Source organism: Heterodontus francisci, chromosome 7 (genome assembly GCF_036365525.1).
Source record: "Heterodontus francisci isolate sHetFra1 chromosome 7, sHetFra1.hap1, whole genome shotgun sequence".
Classification (NCBI taxonomy): domain Eukaryota; kingdom Metazoa; phylum Chordata; class Chondrichthyes; order Heterodontiformes; family Heterodontidae; genus Heterodontus; species Heterodontus francisci.
Window position 1 is genome coordinate 116,791,209 of NC_090377.1, and position 23,378 is coordinate 116,814,586.

A 23,378-nucleotide genomic window follows, 5' to 3' on the forward strand; every position below is an offset into this window, starting at 1 on the left:
ATGGAAATATCCTCACAGATGATCAGGTTGTTTATAACTTTGGATTTCAACATCATGGTCTTTTAGGACTTTGCTTTAAATCACTTTCTGTAGCTTTGAAAATTGCATAGAGTTACAGAGAAATGTACAGCGCGGAAGCAGGCCGTTCAGCCTAACTATGCCAGTGTTTATGCTGCACATGATCCTCCTCCCACTCTATTTACTTAATATCACCCTATCAGCACATCCTTCTACTCCATTCTCTCTATCTACCTTCCCTTAAATGCATCTATGCTATTCATCTCAGCTACTCCCTGTGATAGTGAGTTCCACATCCTCACCACTCTCTGGCTAAATAAGTTTCTCCTGAATTCCTTATTGGATTCGTTATCCTGTATTTATGCCCCTTGTTTGGACATCATCTCTACGTTGATCCTATCGAACACCTTCATAATCTTTGAGATCAAACCTAGGGCCTTCCAGGAGTGTACGGCTCATTAAGCATCTTCTATGAAAGATGTCTGGAGCACATTTTGAAAGCTGTCGTCGTTGCTTGGGGATCTAAGTTTACTGCTGCCTAGGCTGACATATGGCCAGTCGTCCTGCATATACCTGTTGTTGGTGGACTATTTGCGTGTGGAGTGTCTCTCAAGATCCAGTCCAATCCTGTCCTTACTGAATATCCACACTAAGTACATGCTTTTCTTAGCAGGGGTGCCTCCAGATACCAATCAGGAATCCTGAACATTTTGGCAGTTTTTAATCACATTGCACCACCTCACCAACCCTGTTCCTCTATTGACTAATTTAGCACATACCTAGAAAAGCTGATTCATGACATTGGAGATTTGAGTTACAAAGGAAGATTGGAGAAACTGGGGATTTTCACAAGGGAGGCAATGGAGAAATTACCTTGTAGAATTTTGCAAGACAGTAAACAGTGTAGGTACAGTAATCCTAGAACAGTCCTTCAAATTGTGCTAGGAGGCTAAAATAAAGGGACAAGGAAGTTTAACACAAATAACAGGAAGAATGTCTTCAAGCAAAGAGTGGTCTTCTGGGGAAGGATGTTGCACTTGAAACCCTTCGACTCATTGAGCAGACAGAGGATAGAATCCAAGTATTTTTGTAGTTCAATTGGTTAAGTTGAGCCCAGTGGCCTCCCTTATCTGGTTCTGTTTTGTGATCAATCCTGGAACTGATTTGTCTGTGGGGCTGAGCATTGCCCCAGGTGGTGCATATGCCCCTGAGCCATTGTGATTAGTGGAGGGGCTGTTCCGTGTATTCATGTAACAGTAATAAATTAAACTGAAGTGTTGTTTGGATTAGTGTCAAACGCACAATCCGTTTTTACTTGAAACCATAGCTTCCAGTGAATTGAAAGACTGTGTTTGTGTGCTTATACGTGTGTTGTGTACGTGCATCTGTGTGCAAGATTCTGGCTGCATGTGTGTGATTCGGACTCTGTGCCCAAGCTCGACTCTGTGTCTGCACATGTCTGTGTGCAGGTGCATGTGACTATGTGCACGCAGCTCTGTGTACACGTGTGACTATCTGCGCATGTTCACGATATTGTGTGCGCACGTCACTCTGTGGAGGCACGTGACTGCACGCAAGAATCTGTGCACGTGTGATTTTGTGCATGTGTGTGACTGCACGCATGGCACTGTGTGCATGTGTGACTGTACACGTGTGATTGCATACATGAATGCATGTGTCACTGCGCATGTTATTCTGAGTGTGCATGTGACTGTGTGACTCTATGCACATGTGTCCCTGCAGACCTGACTGCGTGTGTGTGACTCTGTGCTTATATGACTCTAGATACTTGACTGCAGGCGTGACTCTGCGCGCCCGTGACTTTGTGTACACGTGACTCTACATACTCGATTGTGCGGGCATGACTGTGCGTACGTGACTGTGTGCGTGCACGTGACTGTGTGCTTGTGTATGTAACTCTGCATGCACATGGCTCTGTTTTTACGGATGGCTGGATAGCATGTGAGCTCTGCAGCATTGACTATTTTAGTTGGAATTTAATGTTGTCCCTGTTGTGCTATCACTGAATTTTTAATCATTACAATTAAAAATTGCAATAACTAGTGACACCATTGAGCTTCCTTCTTCCTTTGCAGCCATTTCAACTACCGGCAGCTCACGCTGATGTATAAATTCCTTATTTTACGGAAATGAAGCATGATTAAAGTAAACCTGGGGGGCGATTGTCAAAGTGATGACTCCATCTGGAGTAATTTCTAAATTTAAAAAATGTACAAGAAATTCCTCGTGTGAACAATTTAAAGCATTGAGTTGTGTCCCTGTACACTGGTCGTGTTTACCATGGCCAGGAGCAGACCCGTGCAGCTAACTGTAGATTCACATCTCTGTCGGGGACGTACGGAGTTTGATTTTGATCTAGTAAGAAATGGAAGGGATTATTCCGCAAATTTGCAACATCGTATAAACAGGAGCTTTTTAGCTGCACAGTTCATGTCTTTATGTGTCCCTTGATAGCTAAGATTTAAGCATTTAAAATTTTAAGAGTAAAATTCCTAACAGAGAGTGGACAGGAGTCCTTAATGACCTTTGTGCTATTAGCCCTGCTGTGATACAAGAACCGAGATGGCCTTCCATACCCTAGGAGAGGTTGGTATCCTGGTACAGTTTAGGAAGGAATGGTGCTGTGGGTTTTTGCCAGAGATCCATAAAAGGATCAGGCTAATTTGTCAAAATAAAGGTGACCACATTTAAAGATTAGAGCAATGTAACTTCAAAGAGAAAGCTGCTCCTTTTCAAAGGGTGCCATGGTTGTGATCTTCAGCACAATGTGTGTTTAAACTGTAAAATAAAAGCAAAATACTGCAGCTGCTGGAAATCTGAAACAAAAACAAAAAATGCTGGAAACACTCAGCAGGTCTGGCAGCATCTGTGGAGAGAGAAGCAAAGTTAACGTTTCAGGTCTGTGACCTTTCTTCTGATGAAAGGTTACAGACCTGAAACGTTAACTTTGCTCCTGTCTCCACAGATGCTGCCAGACCTGCTGAGTATTTCCAGCATTTTTTGTTTTTGTTGTGTTTAAACTGTATAGCTGAACCACAAAGATAGACCAGTGGACTTTGCAGACCATGTGATGACGGGTTTATTCAAATGACAATTTTATTCAGGTGACGGGTCAGTTCAGGTGTCAGGTTAGTTCAAAGGTCAGGTTCATTCAGGTGACGAGTTAGTTCAAAGGTCAGGTTCATTCAGGTGACGAGTTAGTTCAAAGGTCAGGTTCATTCAGGTGACGAGTTAGTTCAAAGGGCAGGTTCGTTCAGATGGCGAGTTAGTTCGAAGGTCAGGTTCTGTTCAGGTGACAGGTTAGTTCAAAGGTCAGGTTCTATTCAGGTGTGCTGTGACAGAGTGTAAGTAAAACAGTGCAAGTTGTGTGATTTTGTATTTTGGGTTTGCTTGTATTTATTTTGGACGCTGCTGTTGGTATTATGTGCCTGTCAAATGTGAAATATTGTCAATCAAAAAGCAATCTGGAGGCTGCTCTGGTGCACTTGTGTAGCTGCTGCACGGTATTGGCTATTTCCCCGCTGCAACTTTAGGCAAGACATAGCTGATTGTTACATTAGGCTAAGCTGTGAATTAAATGAACCATGTCTTATTTAGGTGCAACTAGCTTCGAAGCTGTCTGCCCCCAAGGCCATTTTATAGCATTTTATGCCTTTAAAATTAGCGCTGCCTCACATTAGCTGCAGGCTCTGTGTGTTATGCCTTTGAACTCCAGAAGCAACGGGAACCTGGACAGCTTTTCACAGGTCGGCAGCTTGTTTTGCATCTTTTCCAGACACCGTTTGTCTTGATTATAACTGATTAAAAAAAACTTTAAAGCTTTTTGGAAAATTGGTCCCGTTCACTCTCCAAAACAGCTGTTGTTTTGCTTGCAGTAGTTGTTATATCTTTGAAGCTCCTTTTCAGCGGGTATTCCTTCCTTCTGGCCACAGTAATTCACGGCAGTGTTGTTGACTGTGGTCTTTTTATGTGTCTTATTATGTCAAATGGTGGGTTGATTTACAGGCTTTCTGTCTCACTGGTATAGGCTGCTTTGCTGTTTGCACAGTCTATAGAAGGTTAACTGATTTTGTGGAAGAAACCTTAATGATAACCAAGTCTCTATCCACTGCTGTTCTGTAAGAGCCAAATGTCCTTGTGTCTCCCTCCTTGATCAAGCAACTGTACACCACATCGTCCCTGGAACACACCCCTCACTGCCAACAATGCATTTAGGACATGACTTTGAAAAGTCTCCCTTTAGAGGGGGCCTTGTCTAATCAAAAGAAAAGTCAAAAGAGTTTTGGATCTGGGTCAGTTTGAAAGTGAGCGAAGTGACATCTCATTTGAACAATTCTCTGACCCTTATAAAAGAAAGGCATACATTTCTATAGCACTTTTCACATCCCCAATTGCTTCACAGCCAATCAATACTTCTTCAAGTTTAGTCACTATCGTAAAGTAGGAATCGCAGCAGACAACTTGTGCACAGCAAGCTCCCACAAACAGCAATATTAATATGACCAGATCATCTGTGATTTAATAATGTTGTTTGTGGGATAAATATTGGCCTGGACACCGTGGGGAGCTCCCCTGCACTACTTTATATGCTTTTTATGTCCACCTGAGGGGGCAGACAAGGCTTCGGTTTAACATCTCATCTGAAAGTGGTGCCTCTGACAGTGCAGCACTCCCTAAATTGTGTTATCAAGTGTCTAGTGTGAGACTTGAACCCACAATCTTCTGACTCAGAGACAAGACAGTGTCCCAATAAGCCGCAGCTGACACCTTGTAGGGCACCACCATCTCTGTCTCTGTTCCCTCCCCAGCATGTTGTGATGCAGAGGTACACCTTTAGTCCCACTTACACTATCACCGCTGTTCGTAATACAAGCTGTGCCACAGCTATGAAAATACTGATCCTCAACTGCACCTATATCCATCTGCACACTTGGGATCAGGTTCCAAAGGGGTGCGGACACAGTGCAGATGGTAGCGGGTTGACTATCCCTCATGACAACACTACTGTAAAAGTCAATGGAGAGGAAAAAAGGAATGAGTGTATAACAGGCAGCCATTCTGCCGCCACGCCAGACTGTGACAATGACAAATTTGGATTCAGCTCATCATTGATACAAAACTATGGCAACAGCTACAGGCACAACCATACACAGCTGTAATCACCGATATATTAACACCTGTACACAGCTGTAATGACTGATGCACCCACATCGTACACAGCTGTAATCACCGATACACCCACACCTGTGCACAGCTGTAATCACCGATACATCACATCTGTACACAGCTGTAATCACATCCACATCTGTACACAACTGTAATCACTGATACATCCACATCTGTACACAGCTGTAATCACATCCACATCTGTACACAGCTGCAATCACTGCCACATCCACACCTCTACACAGCTGTAATCACCACATCCACACTTCTACATAGCTGTAATCGCTGATTCATCCACATCTGTCACAGCTGTAATCACTGATTCATCCACATCTGTACACAGCTGTAATCACCACATCCACATCTGTACACAGCTGTAATCACCACCACATCCACACCTGTACACAGCTGTAATCACTGCCACATCCACACCTGTACACAGCTGTAATCACCGATACATCCACATCTGCACAGCTGTAATCACCGATACATCCACATCTGTACACAGTTGTAATCACTGCCACATCCACACCTCTACACAGCTGTAAACACTGCACATACAAAGCTGTAATCACTGATACATCCACACGTACACAGCTGTAATCACCGATACACCCACACCTGTACACAACTGTAATCCCTGCCACATCCACACCTGTACACAGCTGTAATCACCGATACATCCACATCTGTACACAGCTGTAATCACCGATACACCCACACCTGTACACAACTGTAATCCCTGCCACATCCACACCTGTACACAGCTGTAATCACCGATACATCCACATCTGTACACAGCTGTAATCACCGATACACCCACACCTGTACACAGCTGTAATCCCTGCCACATCCACACCTGTACACAGCTGTAATCACCGATACATCCACATCTGCACAGCTGTAATCACCGATACATCCACATCTGTACACAGTTGTAATCACTGCCACATCCACACCTCTACACAGCTGTAAACACTGCACATACAAAGCTGTAATCACTGATACATCCACACGTACACAGCTGTAAACACCGATACACCCACAGCTGCAATCCCTGCCACATCCACACCTGTACACAGCTGCAATCCCTGCCACATCCACACCTCTACACAGCTGTAATCACTGCCACATCCACACCTCTACACAGCTGTAATCACCACATCCACACTTCTACATAGCTGTAATCGCTGATTCATCCACATCTGTCACAGCTGTAATCACTGATTCATCCACATCTGTACACAGCTGTAATCACCACATCCACATCTGTACACAGCTGTAATCACCACCACATCCACACCTGTACACAGCTGTAATCACTGCCACATCCACACCTGTACACAGCTGTAATCACCGATACATCCACATCTGCACAGCTGTAATCACCGATACATCCACATCTGTACACAGTTGTAATCACTGCCACATCCACACCTCTACACAGCTGTAAACACTGCACATACAAAGCTGTAATCACTGATACATCCACACGTACACAGCTGTAATCACCGATACACCCACACCTGTACACAACTGTAATCCCTGCCACATCCACACCTGTACACAGCTGTAATCACCGATACATCCACATCTGTACACAGCTGTAATCACCGATACACCCACACCTGTACACAACTGTAATCCCTGCCACATCCACACCTGTACACAGCTGTAATCACCGATACATCCACATCTGTACACAGCTGTAATCACCGATACACCCACACCTGTACACAACTGTAATCCCTGCCACATCCACACCTGTACACAGCTGTAATCACCGATACATCCACATCTGTACACAGCTGTAATCACCGATACACCCACACCTGTACACAGCTGTAATCCCTGCCACATCCACACCTGTACACAGCTGTAATCACCGATACATCCACATCTGCACAGCTGTAATCACCGATACATCCACATCTGTACACAGTTGTAATCACTGCCACATCCACACCTCTACACAGCTGTAAACACTGCACATACAAAGCTGTAATCACTGATACATCCACACGTACACAGCTGTAAACACCGATACACCCACAGCTGCAATCCCTGCCACATCCACACCTGTATACAGCTGTAATCACTGATACATCCACACCTGTACACAGCTGTAATCACCGATACATCTGTACACAGCTGTAATCACCGATATACCCACACCTGTACACAACTGTAATCGCCAATACACCCACATCTGTACACAACTGTGATCACTGCCACATCCACATCTCTACACAGCTGTAAACACTGCACATACAAAGCTGTAATCACCGATACATCCACATCTGCACAGCTGTAATCACCGATACATCCACACATGTACACAGTTGTAATCCCTGCCACATCCACACCTGTCCGCAGCTGTAATCACCACATCCACACCTGTACACAGCTGTAATCACCGATATACCCCACCTGTACACAGCTGTAATCACCAGTACACCCCACCTGTACACAGCTGTAATCACCGATACACCACACCTGTACACAGCTGCAATCACCAGTACACCACACCTGTACACAGCTGTAATCACCGATACACCCACACCTGTACACAGTTGTAATCACCAGTACACCCCACCTGTACACAGCTGTAATCACCGATACACCACACCTGTACACAGCTGCAATCACCAGTACACCACACCTGTACACAGCTGTAATCACCGATACACCCACACCTGTACACAGTTGTAATCACCAGTACACCACACCTGTACACAGCTGTAATCACCGATACACCCACACCTGTACACAGTTGTAATCACCAGTGCACCACATCTGTACACAGCTGTAATCACCGATAAACCCACACCTATACACTGTTGTAATCAGTGCCACACCCACACCTGAACACATCTGTAATCACCGATACATCCACACCTGTACATAGCTATAATCACTGTCACAGCCACATCCGTATACAGCGGTAATCACTGCCACATCCACACCTGTACACAGCTGAAATCACCGCACATGCATAGCTGTAATCACCAATACACCCACACTGGTATACAGCTGTAATCACCGATACACCCACACCTGTACACATCTGTAATCACCGATACACCCACATCTGTACACAGCTGTAATCACTGCCACATCCGCACCTCTACACAGTTGTAATCACTGTCACATCCACACCTGTATACAGCGGTAATTACCGATACACCCACACCTGTATACAGCTGTAATCACCGATACACCCACACCTGTACACAGCTGTAATCACCGATACACCCACACATGTACACAGCTGTAATCACTGCCACATCCACACCTGTACACAGCTGTAATCACCGATACACCCACATCTGTACACAGCTGTAATCACCGATAAACCCACACCTATACACTGTTGTAATCAGTGCCACATCCACACCTGTACACAGCTGTAATCGCCGATACACCCACACTTGTACATAGCTATTATCACTGTCACAGCCACACCCGTATACAGCGGTAATCACTGCCATATCCACACCTGTACACAGCTGTAATCACCAATACACCCACATCTGTACATATCTGTAATCACTGTCACATCCACACCTGTACACAGCTGAAATCACCGCACATGCATAGCTGTAATCACCAATACACCCACACTGGTATACAGCTGTAATCACCGATACACCCACACCTGTACACATCTGTAATCACCGATACACCCACATCTGTACACAGCTGTAATCACCGATACATCCACACCTGTACACAACTGTAATCACTGTCACATCCACACCTGTATACAGCGGTAATCACTGCCACATCCACACCTGTACACAGCTGTAATTACCAATACACCCACACCTGTATACAGCTGTAATCACCGATACACCCACACTGGTATACAGCTGTAATCACCGATACACCCACACCTGTACACATCTGTAATCACCGATACACCCACATCTGTACACAGCTGTAATCACCGATACATCCACACCTGTACACAACTGTAATCACCGATACATCCACACCTGTACACAACTGTAATCACTGTCACATCCACACCTGTATACAGCGGTAATCACTGCCACATCCACACCTGTACACAGCTGTAATTACCGTTACACCCACACCTGTATACAGCTGTAATCACCGATACACCCACACCTGTACACAGCTGTAATCACCGATACATCCACATCTGTACACATCTGTAATCACCGATACACCCACACCTGTACACAGCTGTAATCACCGATACACCCACACATGTACACATCTGTAATCACTGTCACATCCACACCTGTACACAGCTGAAATCACCGCACATGCATAGCTGTAATCACCGATACACCCACACCTGTACACAGCTGTAATCACTGCCACATCCACACCTGTACACAGCTGTAATCACCGATACACCCACACCTGTACACATCTGTAATCACCGATACACCCACACCTGTACACATCTGTAATCACCGATACACCCACACCTGTACACAGCTGTAATCACCGATACACCCACACATGTACACAGCTGTAATCACCGATACACCCACACATGTACACAGCTGTAATCACTGCCACATCCACACCTGTACACAGCTGTAATCACCACATCCACACCTGTACACAGCAGTAATCACTGATATTCCCACACCTGTACACAGCTGTAATCCCTGCCACACCCACACCTGTACACAGCTGTAATCCCTGCCACATCCACACCTGTACACAGCTGTAATCACCGATATACCCCACCTGTACACAGCTGTAATCACCAGTACACCCCACCTGTATACAGCTGTAATCACCGATACATCCACACCTGTACACAGCTGTAATCCCTGCCACATCCACACCTATACACAACTGTAATCACCGATACACCCACACCTGTACACAGCTGTAAAAACTGATGCACCACACCTGTACGCAGCTGTAATCACCGATAAATCCGCACTGGTACATAATTGTAATCATTGCCACGTCCACGCCTGTACACAGCCGTAATTACTGATAAATCTATACCTGTACACAGCTGCAATCACCGATACACCCACACCTGTACACAGCTGTAATCAATGCCACATCCATATCTGTACACAGCTGTAATCAGCGATAGATCCACACCTGTACAAAGCTGTAATCACCGATACACCCACAGCTGTACTCACCAATATACCATACCACAGGTTTTTCGAGAAGGTGACCAAACAGATGGATGAGGGTAAAGCCGTGGATGTGGTGTATATGGATTTCAGTAAGGCGTTTGATAAGGTTCCCCACGGTAGGCTATTGCAGAAAATACGGAAGTATGGGGTTGAAGGTGATTTAGAGCTTTGGATCAGAAATTGGCTAGCTGAAAGAAGACAGACGGTGGTGGTTGATGGCAAATGTTCATCCTGGAGTTTAGTTACTAGTGGTGTACCGCAAGGTTCTGTTTTGGGGCCACTGCTGTTTGTCATTTTTATAAATGACCTGGATGAGGGTGTAGAAGGGTGGGTTAGTAAATTTGCGGATGACACTAAGGTCGGTGGAGTTGTGGATAGTGTCGAAGGGTGTTGTAGGGTACAGAGGGACATAGATAGGCTGCAGAGCTGGGCTGAGAGATGGCAAATGGAGTTTAATGCGGAGAAGTGTGAGGTGATTCACTTTGGAAGGAGTAACAGCAATGCAGAGTACTGGGCTAATGGGAAGATTCTTGGTAGTGTAGATGAACAGAGAGATCTTGGTGTCCAGGTACATAAATCCCTGAAAGTTGCTACCCAGGTTAATAGGGCTGTTAAGAAGGCATATGGTGTGTTAGCTTTTATTAGTAGGGGGATCGAGTTTCGGAGCCACGAGGTCATGATGCAGCTGTACAAAACTCTGGTGAGGCCGCACCTTGAGTATTGCGTGCAGTTCTGGTCACCGCATTATAGGAAGGATGTGGAAGCTTTGGAAAGGGTGCAGAGGAGATTTACTAGGATGTTGCCTGGTATGGAGGGAAGGTCTTACGAGGAAAGGCTGAGGGACTTGGGGTTGTTTTCGTTAGAGAGAAGGAGGAGGAGAGGTGACTTAATAGAAACATACAAGATAATCAGAGGGTTAGATAGGGTGGATAGTGAGAGTCTGTTTCCTCGGATGATGATGGCAAACACGAGGGGACGTAGCTTTAAGTTGAGGGGTGAAAGATATAGGACAGATGTCAGAGGTAGTTTCTTTACGCAGAGAGTAGTAGGGGCGTGGAACGCCCTGCCTGCAACAGTCGTAGACTCGCCAACTTTAAGGGCATTTAAGTGGTCATTGGATAGACATATGGATGAAAATGGAATAGTGTAGGTCAGATGGTTTCACAGGTCGGCGCAACATCGAGGGCCGAAGGGCCTGTACTGCGCTGTAATGTTCTAATTCTAATTCTAACCTTTACACAGCTGTAATCACCGATAGACCCACATCTGTAATCACCGATACACCCCTCCTGTACACAGCTGTAATCACTGATAAATCCACACCGGTACACAGTTGTAATCACTGCCACATCCACACACCTGTACCCAGCTGTAATCAGCGCCACATCCACACCTGTACATAATTGTAATCACTGCCACACTCACATCTGAACACAGTAGTAATCACGGATAGACCCACATCTGTACACAGCTGCAATCAACGATAGATCCACAGCTGTAATCATCAATACACCACACCTGTACAGAGCAGTAATCATTGATAGACCCCCAGCTGGAATCACCAAAACACCCACATCCGTTTACAGCTGTAATCATCACTACACCCACTCCTGTACACAGCTGCAATCACTGATAGACCCTCACCTGTACACAGTCGTAATCCCTGCTACGTCCACACCTGTACACAGCTGTAATCACTACCTCATCCACACCTGTACACAGCTGTAATCACTACCTCATCCACACCTGTACACAGCTGCAATCACCACGACACCCACACCTGTTCACAGCTGTAATCACTGATACACCACACCTGTACACAGTTGTAATCACCGATATACCCACATCTGTACACAGTTGCAATCGCCGATCCACAGCTGTAATCACCAATACACCACACCTGTACACAGCTGTAATCACTGCCACCTCCACACCTGTACACAGATGTAAACACTGCCACCTCCACACCTGTACACAGATGTAATCACTGCCACCTCCACATCTGTACACAGCTGTAATCACTGCCACACCCACACCTGTGCACAGCTGTAATCACTGCCACACCCACACCTGTCCACAGCTGTAATCACTGTCACATCCACACCTGTGCACAGCTGTAATCACTGCCACAACCACACCTGTGCACAGCTGTAATCACTGTCACATCCACACCTCTGCACAGCTGTAATCACTGCCACATCCACACCTCTGCACAGCTGTAATCACTGCCACATCCACACCTCTGCACAGCTGTAATCACTGCCACACCCACACCTCTACACAGCTGTAAACACCGATACACCCAAAACTGTACACAGCTGTAATCACCACACATACACAGCTGTAATCACCGATACATCCACACCTGTACACAGATGTAATCACTGCCACACCCATACATGTGCACAGCTGTAATTAGAATTAGAACATTACAGCGCAGTACAGGCCCTTCGGCCCTCGATGTTGCGCCGACCTGTGAAACCATCTGACCTACACTATTCCATTTTCATCCATATGTCTATCCAATGACCACTTAAATGCCCTTAAAGTTGGCGAGTCTACTACTGCTGCAGGCAGGGCGTTCCACGCCCCTACTACTCTCTGAGTAAAGAAACTACCTCTGACATCTGTCCTATATCTATCACCCCTCAACTTAAAGCTATGTCCCCTCGTGTTTGCCAACACCATCCGAGGAAAAAGACTCTCACTATCCACCCTATCTAACCCTCTGATTATCTTATATGTCTCTATTAAGTCACCTCTCCTCCTCCTCCTCTCCCAACGAAAACAACCTCAAGTCCCTCAGCCTTTCCTCGTAAGACCTTCCCTCCATACCAGGCAACATCCTAGTAAATCTCCTCTGCACCCTTTCCATAGCTTCCACATCCTTCCTATAATGCGGTGACCAGAACTGCACGCAATACTCAAGGTGCGGTCTCACCAGAGTTTTGTACAGCTGCATCATGACCTCGTGGCTCCGAAACTCGATCCCCCTACTAATAAAAGCTAACACACCATATGCCTTCTTAACAGCCCTATTAACCTGGGTAGCAACCTTCAGGGATTTATGCACCTGGACACCAAGATCTCTCTGTTCATCTACACTACCAAGAATCTTCCCATTAGCCCAGTACTCTGCATTCCTGTTACTCCTTCCAAAGTGAATCACCTCGCACTTTTCCGCATTAAACTCCATTTGCCATCTCTCAGCCCAGCTCTGCAGCCTATCTATGTCCCTCTGTACCCTACAACAGCCTTCGGCACTATCCACAACTCCACCGACCTTAGTGTCATACGCAAATTTACTAACCCACCCTTCTACACCCTCTTCGAGGTCAATTACTGCCACACCCACACCTGTGCACAGCTATAATCACTCCCACACCTGTACACAGCTGTAGTCTCTGCCACATCTACACCTGTGCACAGCTGTAATCACCACACCCATACCTGTACACAGCTGTAATCACTGCCACACCCATACATGTGCACAGCTGTAATTACTGCCACACCCACACCTGTGCACAGCTGTAATCACTGCCACACCCACAACTGTAATCTCTGCCACATCCACACCTGTGCACAGCTGTAATCACCACCACACCCATACCTGTACACAGCTGTAATCACTGATACGCCACACCTGTACACAGCTGTAATCGCCAATAAATCCACAGCTGTAATCACTGATACACCACACCTGTACACAGCTGTAATCACTGCCACACCCACACCTGTACACAGCTGTAGTCTCTGCCACATCTACACCTGTGCACAGCTGTAATCACCACACCCATACCTGTACACAGCTGTAATCACTGCCACACCCATACATGTGCACAGCTGTAATTACTGCCACACCCACACCTGTGCACAGCTGTAATCACTGCCACACCCACAACTGTAATCTCTGCCACATCCACACCTGTGCACAGCTGTAATCACCACCACACCCATACCTGTACACAGCTGTAATCACTGATACGCCACACCTGTACACAGCTGTAATCGCCAATAAATCCACAGCTGTAATCACTGATACACCACACCTGTACACAGCTGTAATCACCGATATACCCACATCTGTACACAGTTGCAATCGCCGATCCACAGCTGTAATCACCAATACACCACACCTGTACACAGCTGTAATCACCGATATACCCACATCTGTACACAGTTGCAATCGCCGATCCACAGCTGTAATCACCAATACACCACACCTGTACACAGCTGTAATCACTGCCACCTCCACACCTGTACACAGATGTAAACACTGCCACCTCCACATCTGTACACAGCTGTAATCACTGCCACATCCACACCTGTGCACAGCTGTAATCACTGCCACACCCACACCTCTGCACAGCTGTAATCACTGCCACAACCACACCTGTGCACAGCTGTAATCACTGTCACATCCACACCTCTGCACAGCTGTAATCACTGCCACATCCACACCTCTGCACAGCTGTAATCACTGCCACACCCACACCTCTACACAGCTGTAAACACCGATACACCCAAAACTGTACACAGCTGTAATCACCACACATACACAGCTGTAATCACCGATACATCCACACCTGTACACAGCTGTAATCACTGCCACACCCACACCCACACCTGTACACAGCTGTAGTCTCTGCCACATCTACACCTGTGCACAGCTGTAATCACCATACCCATACCTGTACACAGCTGTAATCACTGCCACACTCATACATGTGCACAGCTGTAATCACTGCCACACCCACAACTGTAATCTCTGCCACATCCACACCTGTGCACAGCTGTAATCACCACCACACCCATACCTGTACACAGCTGTAATCACTGATACGCCACACCTGTACACAGCTGTAATCGCCAATAAATCCACAGCTGGAATCACCAATACATCCACACCTGTACACAGCTGTAATCACTGCCACCTCCACACCTGTACACAGCTGTAATCACGTGTTCGTATGTCCCTTGTTTTTGTATTCTGTGCCCCTCTTTATGAAACCCAGGATCCCATGTACCTAATTAACTGCTTTCTCAACCTGCTCTGCCACCTCCAATGATATGTGCACATATACCCCCGGATCCGTCTGCTCCTGCACCGCCTTTAGAATTGTGCCCTTTAATTGATATTGCTTTGCCTCATTCTTCCTGCCAGAATGAATCACTTCAAGCTTGTCTGCATTAAATTTCATCTGCTACTTGCCTGCCCATTCCACCAGCCTGCCAATGTCCTCTTGAGGTTTATCACTCTGCTGGTTGGAGTCATGCCTAGCGCAAAGGAAGATGGTTGTGGTTGTTGGAGGTCAATCGTCTGAGCTCCAGGACATCAATGCAGGAGTTCCTCAGGGTAGTGTCCTAGGCCCAACCATCTTCAGCTGCATCATCAATGACCTTCCTTCCATCATAAGGTCAGAAGTGGGGATGTTTGCTGGTGATTGCACAATGTTCAGCACCATTCGTGACTCCTCAGATACTGAAGCGGTCCATGTAGAAATGCAGCAAGTCTTGGATAATATCCAGGCTCGGGCTGATAAATGGCAAGTAACATTTGCACCACACAAATGCCAGGCAATGACCATCTCCAACAAGAGAGAATCTAACCATCTCCCCATGACATTCAATGGCATTACCATAGCTGAATCCCCCACTATCAACATCTAGGGGCTACCATTGACCAGAAACTGAACTTGAGTAGCCATATAAATACCGTGGCTACAAGAGCAGGTCAGGGGCGAGGAATCCTGAGGCGAGTAACTCACCTCCTGATTCCCCAAAGCCTGTCCACCATCTACAAGGCCGAAGTCAGGAGTGTGATGTAATACTCTCCACTTGCCTGCTGGGTGCAGCTCCAATAACACTCAGGAAGCTCGACACCATCCAGGACAAAGCAGCCCGCTTGATTGGCACCCCATCCACAAACATTCACTCCCTCCACCACTGACGCACAGTGGCAGCAGTGTGTACCATCTACAAGATACACTGCAGCAATGCACCAAGGCTCCTTAGACAGCACCTTCCAAACCCGTGACCTCTACCAACTAGAAGGACAAGGGCAGCAAATACATGGGAACACCACCACCTGCAAGTTCCCCTCCAAGTCGCACACCATCCTGACTTGGAACTATATCACCGTTCCTTCACTGTCACTGGGTCAAAATCCTGGAACTCCCTTCCTAACAGCACTGTGGGTGTACCTACCTCACATGGACTGCAGCGGTTCAAGAAGGCAGCTCACCACCACCTTCTCTGGGGCAATTAGGGATGGGCAATAAATGCTGGCCAGGCCAGCGATGTCCACATCCCATGAATGAATTTTTAAAAAAAACTATCCTCCTCACAGTTCACAGTACTTCTAAGTTTTGTGTCATCTTCAGATTTTGAAATTGTGGCCTGTACACCCAAGGTTAGATCATAGAGTCATTTCCATCACAGAAGGAAGCCATTCGACCCATCGAGTCCATACCAGCTCTCTGCAGAGCAATCCGTCTGTCCCAATACCCCGCTCGATCCTGGTAGCCCTGCAAGTTTATTTCCTTAAAGGGCCCACCCAATTTCCTTTTGAAACCATTGCCTGTCTCTGCTTCCACCACCCTTGTCAGCAGCAAGTTTCAGGTCATTACCACTTGCTGCATCAAAAAAAGTTCTTCCTCACATTCCCTCTGCATTCTTGCCCAAAACTTCAAACTATGTCCCCTAGTCTTTGTACCATTTGTGAATTTGAACAGTTTGTCCATGTCTAACTTATTTAAGCCTGTCATAATCTTGTATACCTCTATGTAATTTCCCCTCAATCTCCTTTGCTTCAATCAGAACAACCTCAGCTTTTCCAACCTAATTTTGAAACTAAAATCCCCCATCCCTGGAACCATTCTGGTAAATCTCCTCTGCACCCTCTCAAGGACCCTCACATTCTTCATAAAAGTGGTGACTAGAACTGGATACAGTACTCTAGTTGGGGCCTAAATAGAGCTTTATAAAGATTTGGCATAGCTTCCCTGCTTTTGTACTCAATGCCTCTATTTATGAGGTCCAAGATCCCATATGCTTTCCAAACCACTCTCTCAATATGTCTTGCCACCTTCAAAGATCGATGCACATGCACCCCCAGGTCCCTCTGTTCCTGCGCACTCTTTGGAACTGTGCCACTAAATCTATATTGCCTCACCCTAACACTTCTGCCAAAATATATCACCTCACACTTGTCTATTAAATTCCATCTGCCACTGTCTGCCCATTCTGCTGGCCTATCAATGTCCCTTTGCAGGTAATTCATCTCATTCTCACTGTTTGCCACACCTCCAAGTTTGGCATCTTTGGCAAATTTTGAAATTCCACTGTGTTCCAAGATGCAAGTCATTTATATATCTCAAAAAAAGCAGTGAGCCTAGCTCTGACCCTTGGGGAACACCACTGCCTACCATCCTCCAATCTGAAAAACAACCATTTACCACAACTCACTGTATTCTGTCCTTCAGCCAATATTTTATCCAATTAATAGCCCCCCTGTTCCATGAGCCTCAATTTTGTTAACCTGCCTTTTATGTGGTACTTTATGAAATGCTTTCTTAAAATCCATATAGGCAACATCCACCGCATTCCCTTAGTCAATCTTCCCTGTTACTTCATCAAAAAATTCAATTAGATTCAAGTATGATCTGCCTTTTACAAATCTGTTCTGGCTGTCCTTAATTAACTCATTTAACCCAAGAGCCTTCAGTCCAGTAAGCTCACTACGAATTGCATTTTACATTCTTCTGGAGGAGAAGCAGATTGCAATTTCTTAACAAGTGTAGTCGTAAGAACGACTTTGGAGCTTGTTAAATTAAAACCATCTTCCTGTAATTCCGGACACTTCAACTTCCTACAGATTTTTCAATGTTATTAATTAGTCCCGCTCTTTCCCAGCAGCCCTGTACATTTTTCCCATTTTAAGTATTTAACATCAAAAAGTTAAATCGTATAACTTGATGAAGGATATAATGCTATGTACAGCCAAACAAATCTGCTGTTAAGATAAATGCACTGATGTACAGAACGTTAAGCAAGCTTTAGTATATGCTGCTTATATTAGAGTGAGAGAGCCAACTGTCCTGGCTTCCCAATTAGTGCTTTCCCTAATTTGAGTTGTTTAATTGTTAATGACACCCAAAGGTCCACACAATTAGATTATTAAGTATAATTTCAGTTACCAGACAATTAAGGAAGCTGGTGCAGGAGATAAAGATATTATTGATGAAGGTTTTCTGTTACATTAGGGAAATCACAAACCAAGATTACAGGGAGAAAGTACATTGTTTGAAAACACATTTAGGCGTAGGACTCCCATCTGTTTGGTTTTGCACCAGATAGGCAGGTTTTTGAATGAGCTGTCAGGAATTTCTAACATTGTAAATAGAACACTAAAAGGCTGCTTTTTAAAATAAAAGATAACTTTCCCATCCCCATTCTCTCCCCACCTCATGCGTTTTCTGAAATGAAGCCATTGGTTAATTATGAATTTAAAATTAAAGAAGATGTCGGCTGTGCCTCAGTTGGTAGCACTCTCGCCTCTGACGCAGAAGGTTTTGGGTTCAAGTCCCACTTCAGAGGCTTGAGCACAAAAATCTAGGCTAACATTCCCAGGGCTGTGCTGCGGGAGTGCTGCACTGTCGGAGGTAGCATCTTTCAGAGGAGACATTAAACCAAGGCCCCACCTGCCCCCTCGGGTGGACATAAAAGATCTCATGGCACTATTTTGAAGATGAACAGGGAAGTTCTACTTGGTCACTTGGCCGATACCTTTCCCTCAACTGACATTACTACAACAGATCATTATCTCATTGCTGCTGCTGGGAGCTTGCTGTGCACAAATAGGCTGCTGTATTTCCTACATTGTAACAGGGACTATATTTTAAAATTATTTTATTGGTTGTAAAAGCGCTTTGGGATGTTCTGAAGGTCATGGAAAGTGCTATATAGATGCAAGTCTTGTTTTTCATCAGCATCAAAGCAGACATCTCAAATCAAATGATAGTGTTAATCCACGCACTGTGCCCATCTCCTTGTTTTGTTTCTGACTTCTCAAAAGATGCCAGCCCTCTCTAGGTCAGTTTTTGTTTTGGAGATGACCCTAGTAGTACATTCCAGTTTATCAACTGGTTGTGCTGAAGGATATGTATCGTGGCCCCAGTGCTGCCTGAGCTTCTAGACTTGGTTAGATATCGAGCAGAGGTACGCAGCATTGTTCTGCTGAACAAAGGGGGAGGTGAGGAACGCAGGATAAATTACTTCCCATCACCTATGCCTGGGATTTCATTAAAATTGGTCTAAAAAAAGAACTTGCATTTATATAGCACCTTTCACAACATTAAGATTTGCCAAAACACTTTACAGCCAATGAAATATTTTTTGAAGTGCAGTCACTGTTATTTCGGAAATATGGTTGTCAATTTGCACACAGTAAGATTCTACAAACAGCAATGAGATAATGACCAGATCATCTGATCAGCAATTTTAATGATGTTGATTCATGGATAAATATTAACCGGCACAGCTAGAAGCAAGTACCTATTGATTGCAGGGTAATGGGTGGTAACAAGAAACCCTGATATAAAGACATTTTTTTAAAGTGCATTAGAGGAAGAAGCAGATTAAGGTTGTTTGTGCAGGGCGATTGTGAATATAAATTGAGTGCAAGCATCATGTCCATCTCATCACCATGGGATTTCACCACTATCAGCTGATATCCCGAGATGTTCACCTGAGGCCTCATTACCCTCTCAGGAGGATATAAAGGATCCATTGACATTATTTGCTGAAAAGCAGAGGGATTTTCCCAGTGTCCTGCCCAGATTATACATCTCAATAGCGCTAAAAACAGATGATGTGGTCATTCATTTCCTTGCTGTTTTTGGGGCCTTGCTGTTTACATAATTGGCTGCCACATTTCCATGAAACACTGACATCTACCCGACAAGATGGAAAATTGCCCAGGTATGTCCTGTCCGCAAAAAGCAGGGCAAATCCAATCCGGCCAGTTACTGGCCCATCAGCCTGCTCTCGATCATCAGCAGAGTGATGGAAGGGGTCGTCGACAGTGCTATCAAGCGGCACTTGCTCAGCAGTAACCTGCTCACTGACGCTCAGCTTGAGTTTCACCAGGGCCACTCAGCTCCTGACCTCATTACAGCCTTGGTCCAAACGTGGACAAAAGAGCTGAATTTACGAGGTGAGGTGAGGGTGACTGCCCTTGACATCAAGGCAGCATTTGACAGAGTCTGGCATTAAGGAGCCCTAGCAAAATTGAAGTCTGTGGGAATCGGGGGAAAGCGCTGTGGTGTTGGAGTCATACCTAGCACAAAGGAAGATGGTTGTGGTTGTTGGAGGTCGATCATCTCAGTCCCAGGACATCACTGCAGGAGTTCCTCAGGGTAGTGTCCTAGGCCCAACCATCTTCAGCTGCTTCATCAGTGACCTTCCTTGCATCTTAATGTCATAAGTGGGGAAGTTCGCTGATGATTGCACAATGTTCAGCACCATTCGTGACGCCTCAGATACTGAAGCAGTCCGTGTCCATATGCAGCAAGACCTGGACAGCATTCAGGCTTGGGCTGATAAGTGGCAAGTAACATTTGCCCCATACAAGTGCCAGGCAATGATCATCTCCAACAAGAGAGAATTTAACCATCTCCCCTTGGCATTCAATGGCTTTACCAGCATTGAATCCGCCACTATCAACATCCTGGGGGTTACCATTGAACAGAAACTGAACTGGACCAGCCACATAAATACTGTGGTTGCCAGTGCAGGTCAAAGGCTAGGAATTCTGCGGCAAATAATTCAACCTTTTGGCTCCCCAAAGCCTGTCAACCTGTCTACAAGGCACAAGTCAGGAGTGTGATGGAATACTCTCCACTTGCCTGGATGGGTGCAGCTGCAACAACACTCAAGTAGCTCAACACCATCCAGGACAAAGCAGCCTGCTTGATTGGCCCACCATCTACAATCTTCAACGTTCACTCCCTCCACCACCAATGCACAATGGCAGCAGTGTGTACTATTTATAAGATGCACTGCAGCAACTCATCAAGGGTCCTTCGAGAACACCTTCCAAACTCGCGACCTCTACTAACTAGAAGGACATGGGCAGCAGACACATGGGAACACCATCATCTGCAAGTTCCCTCCAAGTCACACAACATTCTGACTTGGAACAATATCGCCGTTCCATCACCGTCACCGGGTCAAAATCCTGAAACTCCCTTCCTAACAACACTGTGGGTGTACCTACACCCCAAGGACTGCAGCGGTTCAAGAAGGCAGCTCACCACCACCTTCTCGAGGGCAATTAGGGATGAGCAATAAATGCTGGCCTAGCCAGCGACGCCCACATCCCATGAAAGGATAATAAAAAAATAATAGAAACTGCACTTCAAAGGTACTTTATTAGCAGTGAAGCTCTTTGGGACATCCTGAGGTTGTGAAAGGCTCTGTATAAATTTAAGTTTCTTCTTTGCTACAGAAACATTTGCCTTTCTGCTAAAAAAGAAATGCTGGTACAATTCACCTTCTAATATTGCATTGAACTATACTGGATGCTGCAATTTTGGACTCTTTTGCTCTATTTTGTTGACTGCAGTCACAATGCCGAAGTTTGGCGAATCCTTCCACTCTGATGAGCCCAACAGATCTACATCTCCAGGGACATGGGAGGGGTAGAAAACAGGCATTCTACACTTCTGATTTCTAGATAATCTGTTCAATATATTGTCAAAGCGTCTCTTGGAATTTGGTTTTCTTGTTCATACCTCTGTCCTGTGGGCTGGTAGTGGTGAAATCCCAGGGCGATGAGATGGACATCCAAGCCTAGCCTTTTGTGTTGTTGGCAATGTATTGCTGTAACTTCAGTACTGGATCACTTCACAAATTGAGACATACGGGCCACAGCAGAATAAATCACGATCCTGACTCACTAAAGCCCTATGGAGAAGATTGTTGGTACTTTATGAAGCGGCAGATGAAGTTGTAAATTGCTGATCAGTCCATCAAGCAATCTTTGCAAGAAGTTTTAAAAAACATACAATTTCTCAAAATGAATGTCCATTCTTGAATTTTGTCTTGTTAATGTATCGATAAATGTTAACATCTGGTTCCACATGTGTGTACAAAGAAACCATAAAGGAACGTATTTAATTCTGCCGAACTCTGAGTGCCTTTGTAAGACTTTTCCAGCTGTTTCTTAAGTACAGCAAGGTTCAGGTTTCCATTTTATTCAGAGAACGCAACCCAAGTAACAGGCCCTTTTATGCAGTGTTCTTTGTCTTCATAGTATGTCATAATTCCTGTTAGTATGTCCTCACATTATATCATGATTTCTGTTGGGATGTTGGTGTATATCAGGAGTTGATGAACAATGTCATGGTAATGGTCTGCTACTTTACTTCATTGCTTAGAGGGGGCAGCATTAGCATGGTAAAGACTCTGACTGAAAAAACCTGGCTTTGTATATATAAAATCAGAGCACACCAGTGCTGCCAGTTGCTTCCAACTCTTCAAATACTCTCCCTGTCTGCTTTGTGTGGAGTTTTCAGGGCAGGACTTTTGTGGTTCTTCCACATATTGCTCTTGCCTGAGATCTGCCCTCCCTCTGGAAAAGACTGCAACATCTCTCCTTTAAAAAGGCATATTTATTCAATAGAGTCTTGAACCCTCTTTTTAAAATGTATGTGGGAATTCTTGATTCTTTAGATCTAATAGTGCACAGTGTCTATTCTCGATAACTTCCCATAAACGGCAGCGTCGATTAACAAGGGACCAGTTCATTTTGTGATAGAAGTAGCAGGAGGTTGTGCTGGAGGTATCTGAGCTGCTGCTGTCTCCCTGTCAGTGCTCAAAGAGCCGTGGTTTTGTGACAGAATCGCCGATCGCTAGCAGGTTTCCCTCATCGCACCTCATTTGCATCTGGGGCATCAATTAGCATGTTTGTTGAGGCTAATTGAATGAAACTCAATCATAGCTCTTAATTGCTTGACTATGTGAAAA

At 45.3% G+C, this 23,378-nt stretch overlaps 1 protein-coding gene across 4 annotated transcripts in view; it reads left to right on the forward strand.

Moving 5' to 3' along the window:
• agap1 (ArfGAP with GTPase domain, ankyrin repeat and PH domain 1) overlaps window positions 1–23,378 on the forward strand; it is a 727,575-nt gene that overhangs the window by 505,251 nt on the left and 198,946 nt on the right. The gene's annotated exons all lie outside the window — the stretch shown is intronic.